We start from the raw sequence: 10,019 nt of genomic DNA on the forward strand, positions 1-10,019 counted from the left end.
AGTTCTGTCAGTGTGTCATTTGTACAGTATAGCAAGTAGGCGTTTTTACAGTACACTGAAATAGATGCTTTTACATGATGGCGGAGTCTGGTTTAGTGCCAGCGTCCCCTGTGCCAAGCAGCTAATAGCTCTGAGCTCAGTTTCTAAATATAGAATGTAACCTACCAGAGCAAATGCTTGGTGAATAACTGATTTTTAATAAGGAAGAAAGTTTATAACAGATGAGGGTGCTGCAGGTGTCTTCCCTTAGCCCATACCTCCCAACATTTGAAAAGCAAAAGGAGGGACAAAAATATCTGCCACAAGGAGCGCAGCAACATATTTAGGCCCCGCCCACTTTATGGCCCCACCCCCACAGGCCCATTTTACAAAACCACACCTGTAAAGCATAACATACCCAAAGCGCACCAGAAGACAGACACGTGGCGGCCCCAATCATTTTATGACATATTGTGGCCCTAAGGATTTCATTATGCACTGTGGCACCTGTATATCATGACAGACTCAGGACAGACATTGGTAGCCAGGGCCCCCTAAAACATTGGCAGCCAGGTGTTATGTTTTGCATTGGTGCCAGAGCAGGGACCCCCTAAAACATTGCTGGTCCTCCCCCAGTGTCCCCATACTATGGGCCGCTCTCCACCCACTGCAGTATCCTCCCCAACATCCTTCAGCTCCCCCCAGCATCCACCCAACATCCTCCAGCTCTCCCCAACATCCACCCAACATCCTCCAGCTCCCCCCAACATCCACCCAACATCCTCCAGCTCTCCCCAACATCCACCCAACATCCTCCAGCTCCCCCCAGCATCCACCCAACATCCTCCAGCTCCCCCCAGCATCCACCCAACATCCTCCAGCTCCCCCCAGCATCCACCCAAAATCCTTCAGCTACCCCCAGCATCGACCCAACATCCTCCAGCTCCCCCAGCATCCACCCAACATCCTCCAGCTCCCCCCAGCATCGACCCAACATCCTCCAGTTCCCCCCCGGCATCGACCCAACATCCTCCAGCTCCCCCCCGGCATCCTCTAACATCCTCCAGCTTCCCCCGGCATCCACCTAACATCCTCCAGCTCCCCCCGGCATCCATCCAACATCCTCCAGCTCCCCCCGGCATCCACCCAACATCCTCCAGCTCCCCCCGGCATCCACCCAACATCCTCCAGCTCCCCCGGCATCCACCCAACATCCTCCAGCTCCCCCCGGCATCCACCCAACATCCTCCAGCTCCCCCCGGCATCCACCCAACATCCTCCAGCTCCCCCCAACATCTTCCAGCTCCCCCCAGCATCCAACCAACATCCTCCAGCTCCCCCCAGCATCCGCCCAACATCCTTCAGCTCCCCCCAGCATCCTCCCCAACATCCTTCAGCTCCCCCCAGCGTCCTCCCAAACATCCTTCAGCTCCCCCCAGCATCCTCCCCAACATCCTTCAGCTCCCCCCAGCGTCCTCCCAAACATCCTTCAGCTCCTCCCAGCGTCCTCCCCAACATCCTTCAGCTCCCCCCAGCGTCCTCCCCAACATCCTTCAGCCCCCCCAGCGTCCTCCCCAACATCCTTCAGCTCCCCCCAGCGTCCTCCCCAACATCCTTCAGCTCCCCCCAGTGTCCTCCCCAACATCCTTCAGCTGCGCCTTACCTTCCTCCAGCAGCCTCCCAGCATCCTCCAGCTCCCCCCGGCATCCACCCAACATCCTCCAGCTCCCCCCGGCATCCACCCAACATCCTCCAGCTCCCCCCAGCATCCACCCAACATCCTCCAGCTCCCCCCGGCATCGACCCAACATCCTCCAGCTCCCCCCGGCATCGACCCAACATCCTCCAGCTCCTCCCGGCATCCTCTAACATCCTCCAGCTCCCCCCGGCATCCACCTAACATCCTCCAGCTCCCCCCGGCATCCATCCAACATCCTCCAGCTCCCCCCGGCATCCACCCAACATCCTCCAGCTCCCCCCAGCATCCTCCCAAACATCCTTCAGCTCCCCCCAGCGTCCTCCCCAACATCCTTCAGCTCCCCCCAGCGTCCTCCCCAACATCCTTCAGCTGCGCCTTACCTTCCTCCAGCAGCCTCCCAGCATCCTCCAGCTCCCCCCGGCATCCACCCAACATCCTCCAGCTCCCCCCGGCATCCACCCAACATCCTCCAGCTCCCCCCAGCATCCACCCAACATCCTCCAGCTCCCCCCAACATCTTCCAGCTCCCCCCAGCATCCAACCAACATCCTCCAGCTCCCCCCAGCATCCACCCAACATCCTCCAGCTCCCCCCAGCATCCTCCCCAACATCCTTCAGCTCCCCCCAGCATCCTCCCCAACATCCTTCAGCTCCCCCCAACGTCCTCCCCAACATCCTTCAGCTCCCCCCAGCGTCCTCCCCAACATCCTTCAGCTGCGCCTTACCTTCCTCCAGCAGCCTCCAACATCCTCCAGCTGCTCCTTACCTTCCTCCAGTGTCCTCCTCAGCGTCCCCCTGCTTTCTGTGGCTCCCCCTGCTCCCACCACCACCCGCCTGCTTCCTCCGGCTGAGCCCCTGGCTCTTCTTCTCCTCCTCGTGACGTCACATGCTCGTCTCTTGTTAGCGCCGCAGCTTCTGCACCGTGAATCCCTAAATGTTAGAACTGGACTGAGCGGCGCAGGGGCTGCGGTGCTAAGGAGAGACGTGCGTGTGACATCATGGGAGCAGAGAACTTTAGAAAGCGGGACAGATCGGCAGCTATCCGGGACTGCAGGACAGGGTGACAAAATCGGGACTGTCCCGTGTAAAGCCAGACAGTTGGGAGGTATGCCTTAGCCCATGGGCTTGTAACCATGGCATCTGTACAGGGCAGCAATAGCCTACCCGTGCATGTTGGAAACTTAATAGATACTACTCTAGGTCTAGGGCATATAGCTCCCACCACTGGAAAAATGTTGAGGGACAAAAAGAAATGCGGAGAGTCGCCCAGAAACATTTTGACCATGCCCATTTTGCGACCACACCCTTAAATACCACTCCCATTTTATAACATTTGGCATGTTATTTAAAGTTTGAACACGTTTCTGGGGGTTTTGGGGTCGTTTTATGTGTTATTGTGTTATTACAGTTTTGGTAATGAAGGTGAAATTGCCCTTTAAGCTGCAAGTCTCAGTTCCCATAAGAGACCTGTTTAGCTTATTAGTTACAATTGTATCTAAGTGCAAGTGTGGCTTGTTAACTTTCTGGGTTCTCTGCCAAAATCCCACTTATTTAATTAAGTCTGAGAAACAATGTATCTAAGTGTAGGTGTAGCTTGTTAACTTTCTGCCAAAAGCTGCTTTTTAATTAAGATTGTATCTTTTTTTAGGTTCAGTGCAGGAGATCAAAGGGAAATGAGGGACTTTTCAGTAAGAATTGGGACTGCAGGTTGAGCTGTTAAAAGAGGGACTGTCTCATGAAAATCAGGACAGTTGGGAGGTATGCTTAGGGCTATACTTATTAATGTAAGCCTGTACATAATGTTAATGAAATAACTGATGAAATGCCATAAGGTGTCATTTAAAAAAGAACTAAACCCCCAAAACAATATTTCCTTAGGAAATCTGGCAACAGAGCTGAAGTGACATCACTTCCATGACATAGGTAGCACATGTGCTCTCAACTTTTTTTTTAGGTGAGCAGCGAGCAGGGCAGGAACAGACTGCCTGTGAAATTGCAAAGCCCCGCCCACTCTATGCATATTCACTGCACTTTAAGTAGCTCTGCTGTGTCAGTGAAGTCTTTCAGGGCAGGTGGCTCAGAGCCACATACTGAAGATTCTAAACCGGAAGCTTGCAAAGGGTCTGGGCAGAGCACAGCTTTCAAGCAGTTATGGACATATTTAAACCCAAAGGTATTAAAAATAAAAGCACTTACTTTTATTTTACATTATTTTACATGGTTTAGTGCATTGTAAACATTTATGGTGTATATATATCCCCTTTAAGCGGGTAGGTAGTCCACCTTTACATTAACTTTTAGTATATTGTAGAGAGTGCTATTCTGAGACAAGTTGCAATTTTATAACATACTAAAGGTGAAACACCCCTAAGTAAGACTTTTAGATAATATAAATATTCCGAAAAATGCTTCCAAAATACAAAATATTCATATGTTCTAACATGAATTTTATGGAGGCTTCACCTACTACAAGATCTTCCTCCTATGATGCCATATTTCATTGGTAAGCAAGTACATAGTAGTAGTAGGCAGGGTAGGCAGACCATGGAACACACAGGCAGCATAGGGCAGGCAGAGTATGGCACACACAGGCAGTATAGGGCAGACAGAGTATAGCACACACAGGCAGCATAGGGTAGGCAGAGTATGGCAAACACAGGCAGTATAGGGCAGACAGAGTATAGCACACACAGGCAGCATAGGGTAGGCAGAGTATGGCAAACACAGGCAGAATAGGGCAGGCAGAGTATGGCTGAAGTATGAACAGGTGAACAATGTGGGTGCTTACAGTCTGAGCCTGAGTTGTGAACAATGCAGGGACTATGCAGTACTATGCAGTATGGGCCAGACAGGTGGGGGCCACATGGGGATGGCGCAGGCTGCCAGTTGGACAGTACTAGAATTTTTAACTTTATTGATAGCTGACATTTTAAAACCACTATATGTCAGTGGAAACAATAAATAAAGTTACCCTGCAATGTTACACCACATTGACTGTGTCACACTGTTTCCCAAGCTGCACCTTAATGAATATTGTCATAGGAAAACATGTTTTTTTCAAAACAAATCAGTTAATAGAGCTTCTCCAGCAGAATCCTGCATTGAAATCAGGTTTTTAAAAGTGCAAACAGATTTTTTATTTAATTGAAATTCCACATGGGGCTAGCCATGTTCTTCATTTCCATGTGAATTGTGCTCTGATAAACTTCAGTCACACTTTACTGCTGAGCTCCAAGTTGGAGAGATATCACCCCCGTCCCAGCAGCCAATCAGCACAACAAAAAAGTACACCATAAAATCATGACAGGATCCCTTTAAATGATAAGATCATAAAATCACACCTAATCTTTAATTCAAATAATAGGGATGCACTATTGTACTATCTGACTGATCCCCAAATCCTTTGTGAAGGACTTGGCCAACTACTGAACCGAATCTGAATCCTAATTTGCATATGCAAATATAAGACAAAGTGTGTGGTGACAGTTTTTCAACTTTTGCATTTATATGACAAAAGGTAACGTGATTTTGTGGATTCGGTTTCGGTTTGGCCAGAGGCATAGATTCGGGCAAATCCGAATCCTACTGAATCCTGAAACGAATCTTGGATTTGGTGCATCCCTAATTATGATGTCATAATACATTGCCTAGTCAGGCACAGCAATAAATCGAATGCCTGCCCGGACTATAAACTCTCAAAATGTATATTCTAGCCATGTGTTGTTCTATAGATCTTTCTGATGGTTTGCCTAGTCATAATGCATACAGTAGCCAGGAATAGCAGTTAATAAACTAATGTCTTCACCTATTATAAGGTTAGATCTCATCTTCTCTCCATGTCTTGCACAACACCTAATGCATGCTTTACTTATTAAGAAGTCATAATGCATTACCTAACAGACATATCAGTATAAATAATGCTTCCCCTGAATGTTATGATATTATAAATTATCTTGTAGCCATAAATTACATTAGAACAGCTGCTGTGTACTCTATCTTTTATGGTGTCCTAATGTGGTGCCTTGCCAGTAGAGTGAATGCCTGACCTGACTTTTAACCATTCTGTGACCATGAATTCCATTAAAGCATCTTTGCATGCCCCACCTCTCATGATGGCATGATGTAGCAGAGCAACTTATGTCTGCCCCCCTACTATGCCATAATTTAGGGATTCTTATCCTATGGCTTGCGACTTAAAAACAGTCCCCATGCTGTTTTTGGTTTGGTGACCATGACCCCCCACCCCCGACAGTGAAATATATGATTTTTGGGTTGTGAACTATTTCTCTGAATGAATTTGTTTGCCCTAAGAAAGAAGGTTAAAGAACTGTGATAATGTATTCTCTGCCTGTGAATTTAGTTAGAGCATCTAAAGTAATATCCATCCCAACTGTTCTAAAATCATAATGTATCCTCTAGCCATTACTTTTACTATAGCTGTTAAGTGTTGTCTACCTATTATAATCCAAAAAAATACAGTATATGACATGCACTCATAGATCCCATGAACAGTCGTAAAAGAAAAAAAATCCTGTATTGCAAAAGCATGTCAGGTCCAAAAATAGCTATATGTGTTTCATGCTATAGCTATTAGTCTATGGGGCTGATTTACTAATCCACGAATCCGAATGGGAAAAATTCGGATTGGAAAACGAACATTTTGCGACTTTTTCGTATTTTTTACGACTTTTCCGTAGCCATTACGACTTGTGCGAATTGTCGCGACTTTTCCATAGCCATTACAAATTTCGTGAATTGTCGCGACTTTTTCATAGCCATTATGACTTTCGTGAATTTTCGCGACTTTTTCATTGCCATTACAAATTTTGTGAATCGTCGCGACTTTTTCATAGCCAGTACGACTTTCGCGAATTGTCGCGACTTTCGTGTTGCGCGCTCGAAAAAGTCGCAAAATACCGATCATTACGAAAAAAACGCATTCGGACGCTTTTCAGAGGTTCGTGGATTAGTAAATGTGCCCCTTTGACTAAGTGTGCTCTAGTACGAACCCCCTACAGCTTTTTTTGTACCTGACATGCAATAAAGCATTATTTTCTTCTGTGGGATCTGTGAGTACCTGCCATATAAAGTATCCTTTTGAATATGGATAACCTTCTGAAGTTGAAGTTCTGGGTCCACACATTTCATGGTTAGCCCTAACTTTTAGGCCTATACATTATTTAATATATTCTATCTGTTATAATGTCATAGACATATGAAGCATGCTGTGCAGTTTATGACATATAATTCCTGCACTAATTTATCTAGTAGACAACAAAACCCTTTTTTTTTCGAATAAATAGAGGACTCAGTGCAGCTTTTCTGTGAGTGCTTATGGCTGTATTTACATAGACCTTTCTGATAAAGCTTACTGAGTTTTTACCTTTCTTTCTCCTTTAAGAAGAATATTAATGAGCTGGAGAGAGAACAGAGATGTACTGGGGTTGGGGTTGGGGTTGTTTTGTCTGGAAAAAAGGCCCTTGCGAGGGGACATGATTACTCTGTACAAGTACATTAGAGGGGATTATAGGCAGATGGGGGATGTTCTTTTTTACCATAAAAACAATCAGTGCACCAGAGGCCACTGCTTTAGATTAGAGAAACGGAACTTTCATATGAAGCAGCGTTTTCCACGGTGAGGGCAGTGAGGTTGGGGAATGCCCTTCCTATTGATGTTGTGGTGGAAGATTCTGTTAATGCCTTTAAGAGGATGAGTTCTTGAACATAGTATCCAAGGCTATTGTGATACTAATATCTACAGTTAATATTGATATTAGTATGCAGTGGCTATAAAAAGTGGCTATAAAAAGTCTACATACCCCTGATAAAATGTCAGGTTCCTGTGCTGTACAAAAATGAGACAAAGATAAATAATTTCAGAACTTTTTCCACCTTTAATGTGACCTATAAACTGTACCACTCAATTGAAAAACAAACTGAAATCTTGGAGGGTAGAAAACCAAAAAAACTAAAATAATGTGGTTGCATAAGTGTGCACACCCTTAAACTAATACTTTGTTGAAGCACCTTTTAATTTTATTACAGCACTCAGTCTTTTTGGGTATGAGTCTATCAGCATGGCAGATTTTGACTTTGCAAGATTTGCCCACTCTTCTTTGCAGAAACACTCCAAATCTGTCAGATTGCAAGGGCATCTCCTGTGCACAGCCCTCTTCAGATCACCCCACAGATTTTCAATTGGATTCAGGTCTGGGCTCTGGCTGGGCCATTCCAAAACTGTAATCTTATTCGGGTGAAGCCATTCCTTTGTTGATTTGGATGTATGCTTTGGGTCGTTGTCATGCTGAAAGATGAAGTTCCTCCTCATGTTCAGCTTTCTAGCAGAAGCCTAAAGATTTTGTGCCAATATTGACTGGTATTTGGAACTGTTCATAATTCCCTCTATCTTAACTAAGGCCCCAGTTCCAGCTAAAGAAAAACAGGCCCAAAGTATGATGCTGCCACCCCCATGCTTCACTTGTGGGTATGGTGTTCTTTTGGTGATGTGCAGTATTGTTTTTTTGTGCCAAACATATTTTTTGGAATCATGGCCAAAAAGTTCAACCTTGGTTTCATCAGACCATAACACCTTTTCCCACATGCTTTTGGGAGACTTCAGATGTGTTTTTGCAAAATGTAGCCTGGCTTGGATGTTTTTCTTCGTAAGAAAAGGCTTTCGTCTTGCCACTTTACCCCATAGCCCAGACATAGCCCAAACATAAGAAGAATATGGGAGATTGTTGTCACATGTACCACACAGCCAGTACTTGCCAGATATTCCTGCAGCTCCTTTAATGTTGCTGTAGGCCTCTTGGTAGCCTCCCTGACCAGTTTTCTTCTCATCTTTTCATCAATTTTGGAGGGATGTCCAGTTCTTGGTAATGTCACTGTTGTGCCATATTTTCTCCACTTGATGATGACTGTCTTCACTGTGTTCCATGGTATATCTAATGCCTTGGAAATTCTTTTGTACCCTTCTCCTGACTGATATCTTTTAACAATGAGATCCCTCTGATGCTTTGGAAGCTCTCTGGGGACCATGGCTTTTGCTGTGGGATGCAACTAAAAAATGTCAGGAAAGGACAACTAGAGCAGCTGAACTTTATTTGGAGTTAATCAGAGGCACTTTAAATGATGGCAGGTGTATGCTGACTCCTATTTAACATGATTTTGAATGTGACTGCTTAATTCTGAACACAGCTACATCCCCAGTTAGAAGAGGGTGTGCACACTTATGCAACCACATTATTTTAGTTTTTTTGGTTTTCTTCCCTCCACCTAAAAGATTTCAGTTTGTTTTTCAATTGAGTGGTACAGTTTATAGGTCACATTAAAGGTGGAAAAAGTTCTAAAATGATTTATCTTTGTCTCATTTTTGTACAGCACAGGAACCTGACATTTTACCAGGGGTGTGTAGACTTTTTATATCCACTGTATATGGTTTATGTATGTGAGTGTATAGATAGGTCAGTATAGGTTTGTGTGTGCTGGGTTCACTTGGAAGGGTTGAACTTAATGGACTCTCAACCGTATGTAGTTATGGAATAAGGAAAAGTTGAGTTTTTTTAATTTCTTCTGCAACTTTTTTCGTTTGTGCTTTTTCAATTCGGATTTTTTGATAAAGGACTGACATTCCTGGAAATTAGTTTAGTTGTGGTTTAAAAAAATAAATAAATAAAACCCAAATGTTAATAAATCCCCCACCCCCCTAATGTATGATCTACTCCTTATGATATCAAAATGTGTGGCATACTCTGGAATAACTATCTGCCCAGCGTAGGATATCACAATACATACTGTAATGCTGTCTTTTATTACAACACCTAATACATACTTTACCCTTAAGGATATATATATCAGGGTGAAGGGTCATGCTTCTGCTGGCCAGCGCATAATAATGTGCTATTTTTAGATTATCTGGTTCACCATTGGGCTCTTTGATCTTGCCATGTTGCATCCTGCTAAACAACTACATGGCACAATATAGATCAGTTAGGAAACTGAAACCATAAAAGGGGTCATTTAATATGTGCTGAGCAGGAAGCAAAAATGTGCATAGTCCGCTATGATTTTTCCACTTTGTGCCCTCCCTGCACATAGCCCATTCACCGCGTCTGTGCTCCAAATTTGAGCACACAGACCTGCGTGCCCCTCCATAAATACAGCACTGCCTGCATTTGGCAGCACTGTATTCATGAGGTGCAGGTGGGGAAAAGGCACATAGATGTCTCCCATCCCACCCCATCTGTAATTTGGCACATCATTCAGACTCACAAGTTAGGGAGTGCTTGTAGGAGAGAGTCCTCACTTCTATAGGGCAAGTGGCAAAATTTTGTGCAAT

Source organism: Xenopus tropicalis, chromosome 5 (assembly GCF_000004195.4).
Source record: "Xenopus tropicalis strain Nigerian chromosome 5, UCB_Xtro_10.0, whole genome shotgun sequence".
Classification (NCBI taxonomy): Eukaryota; Metazoa; Chordata; class Amphibia; order Anura; family Pipidae; genus Xenopus; species Xenopus tropicalis.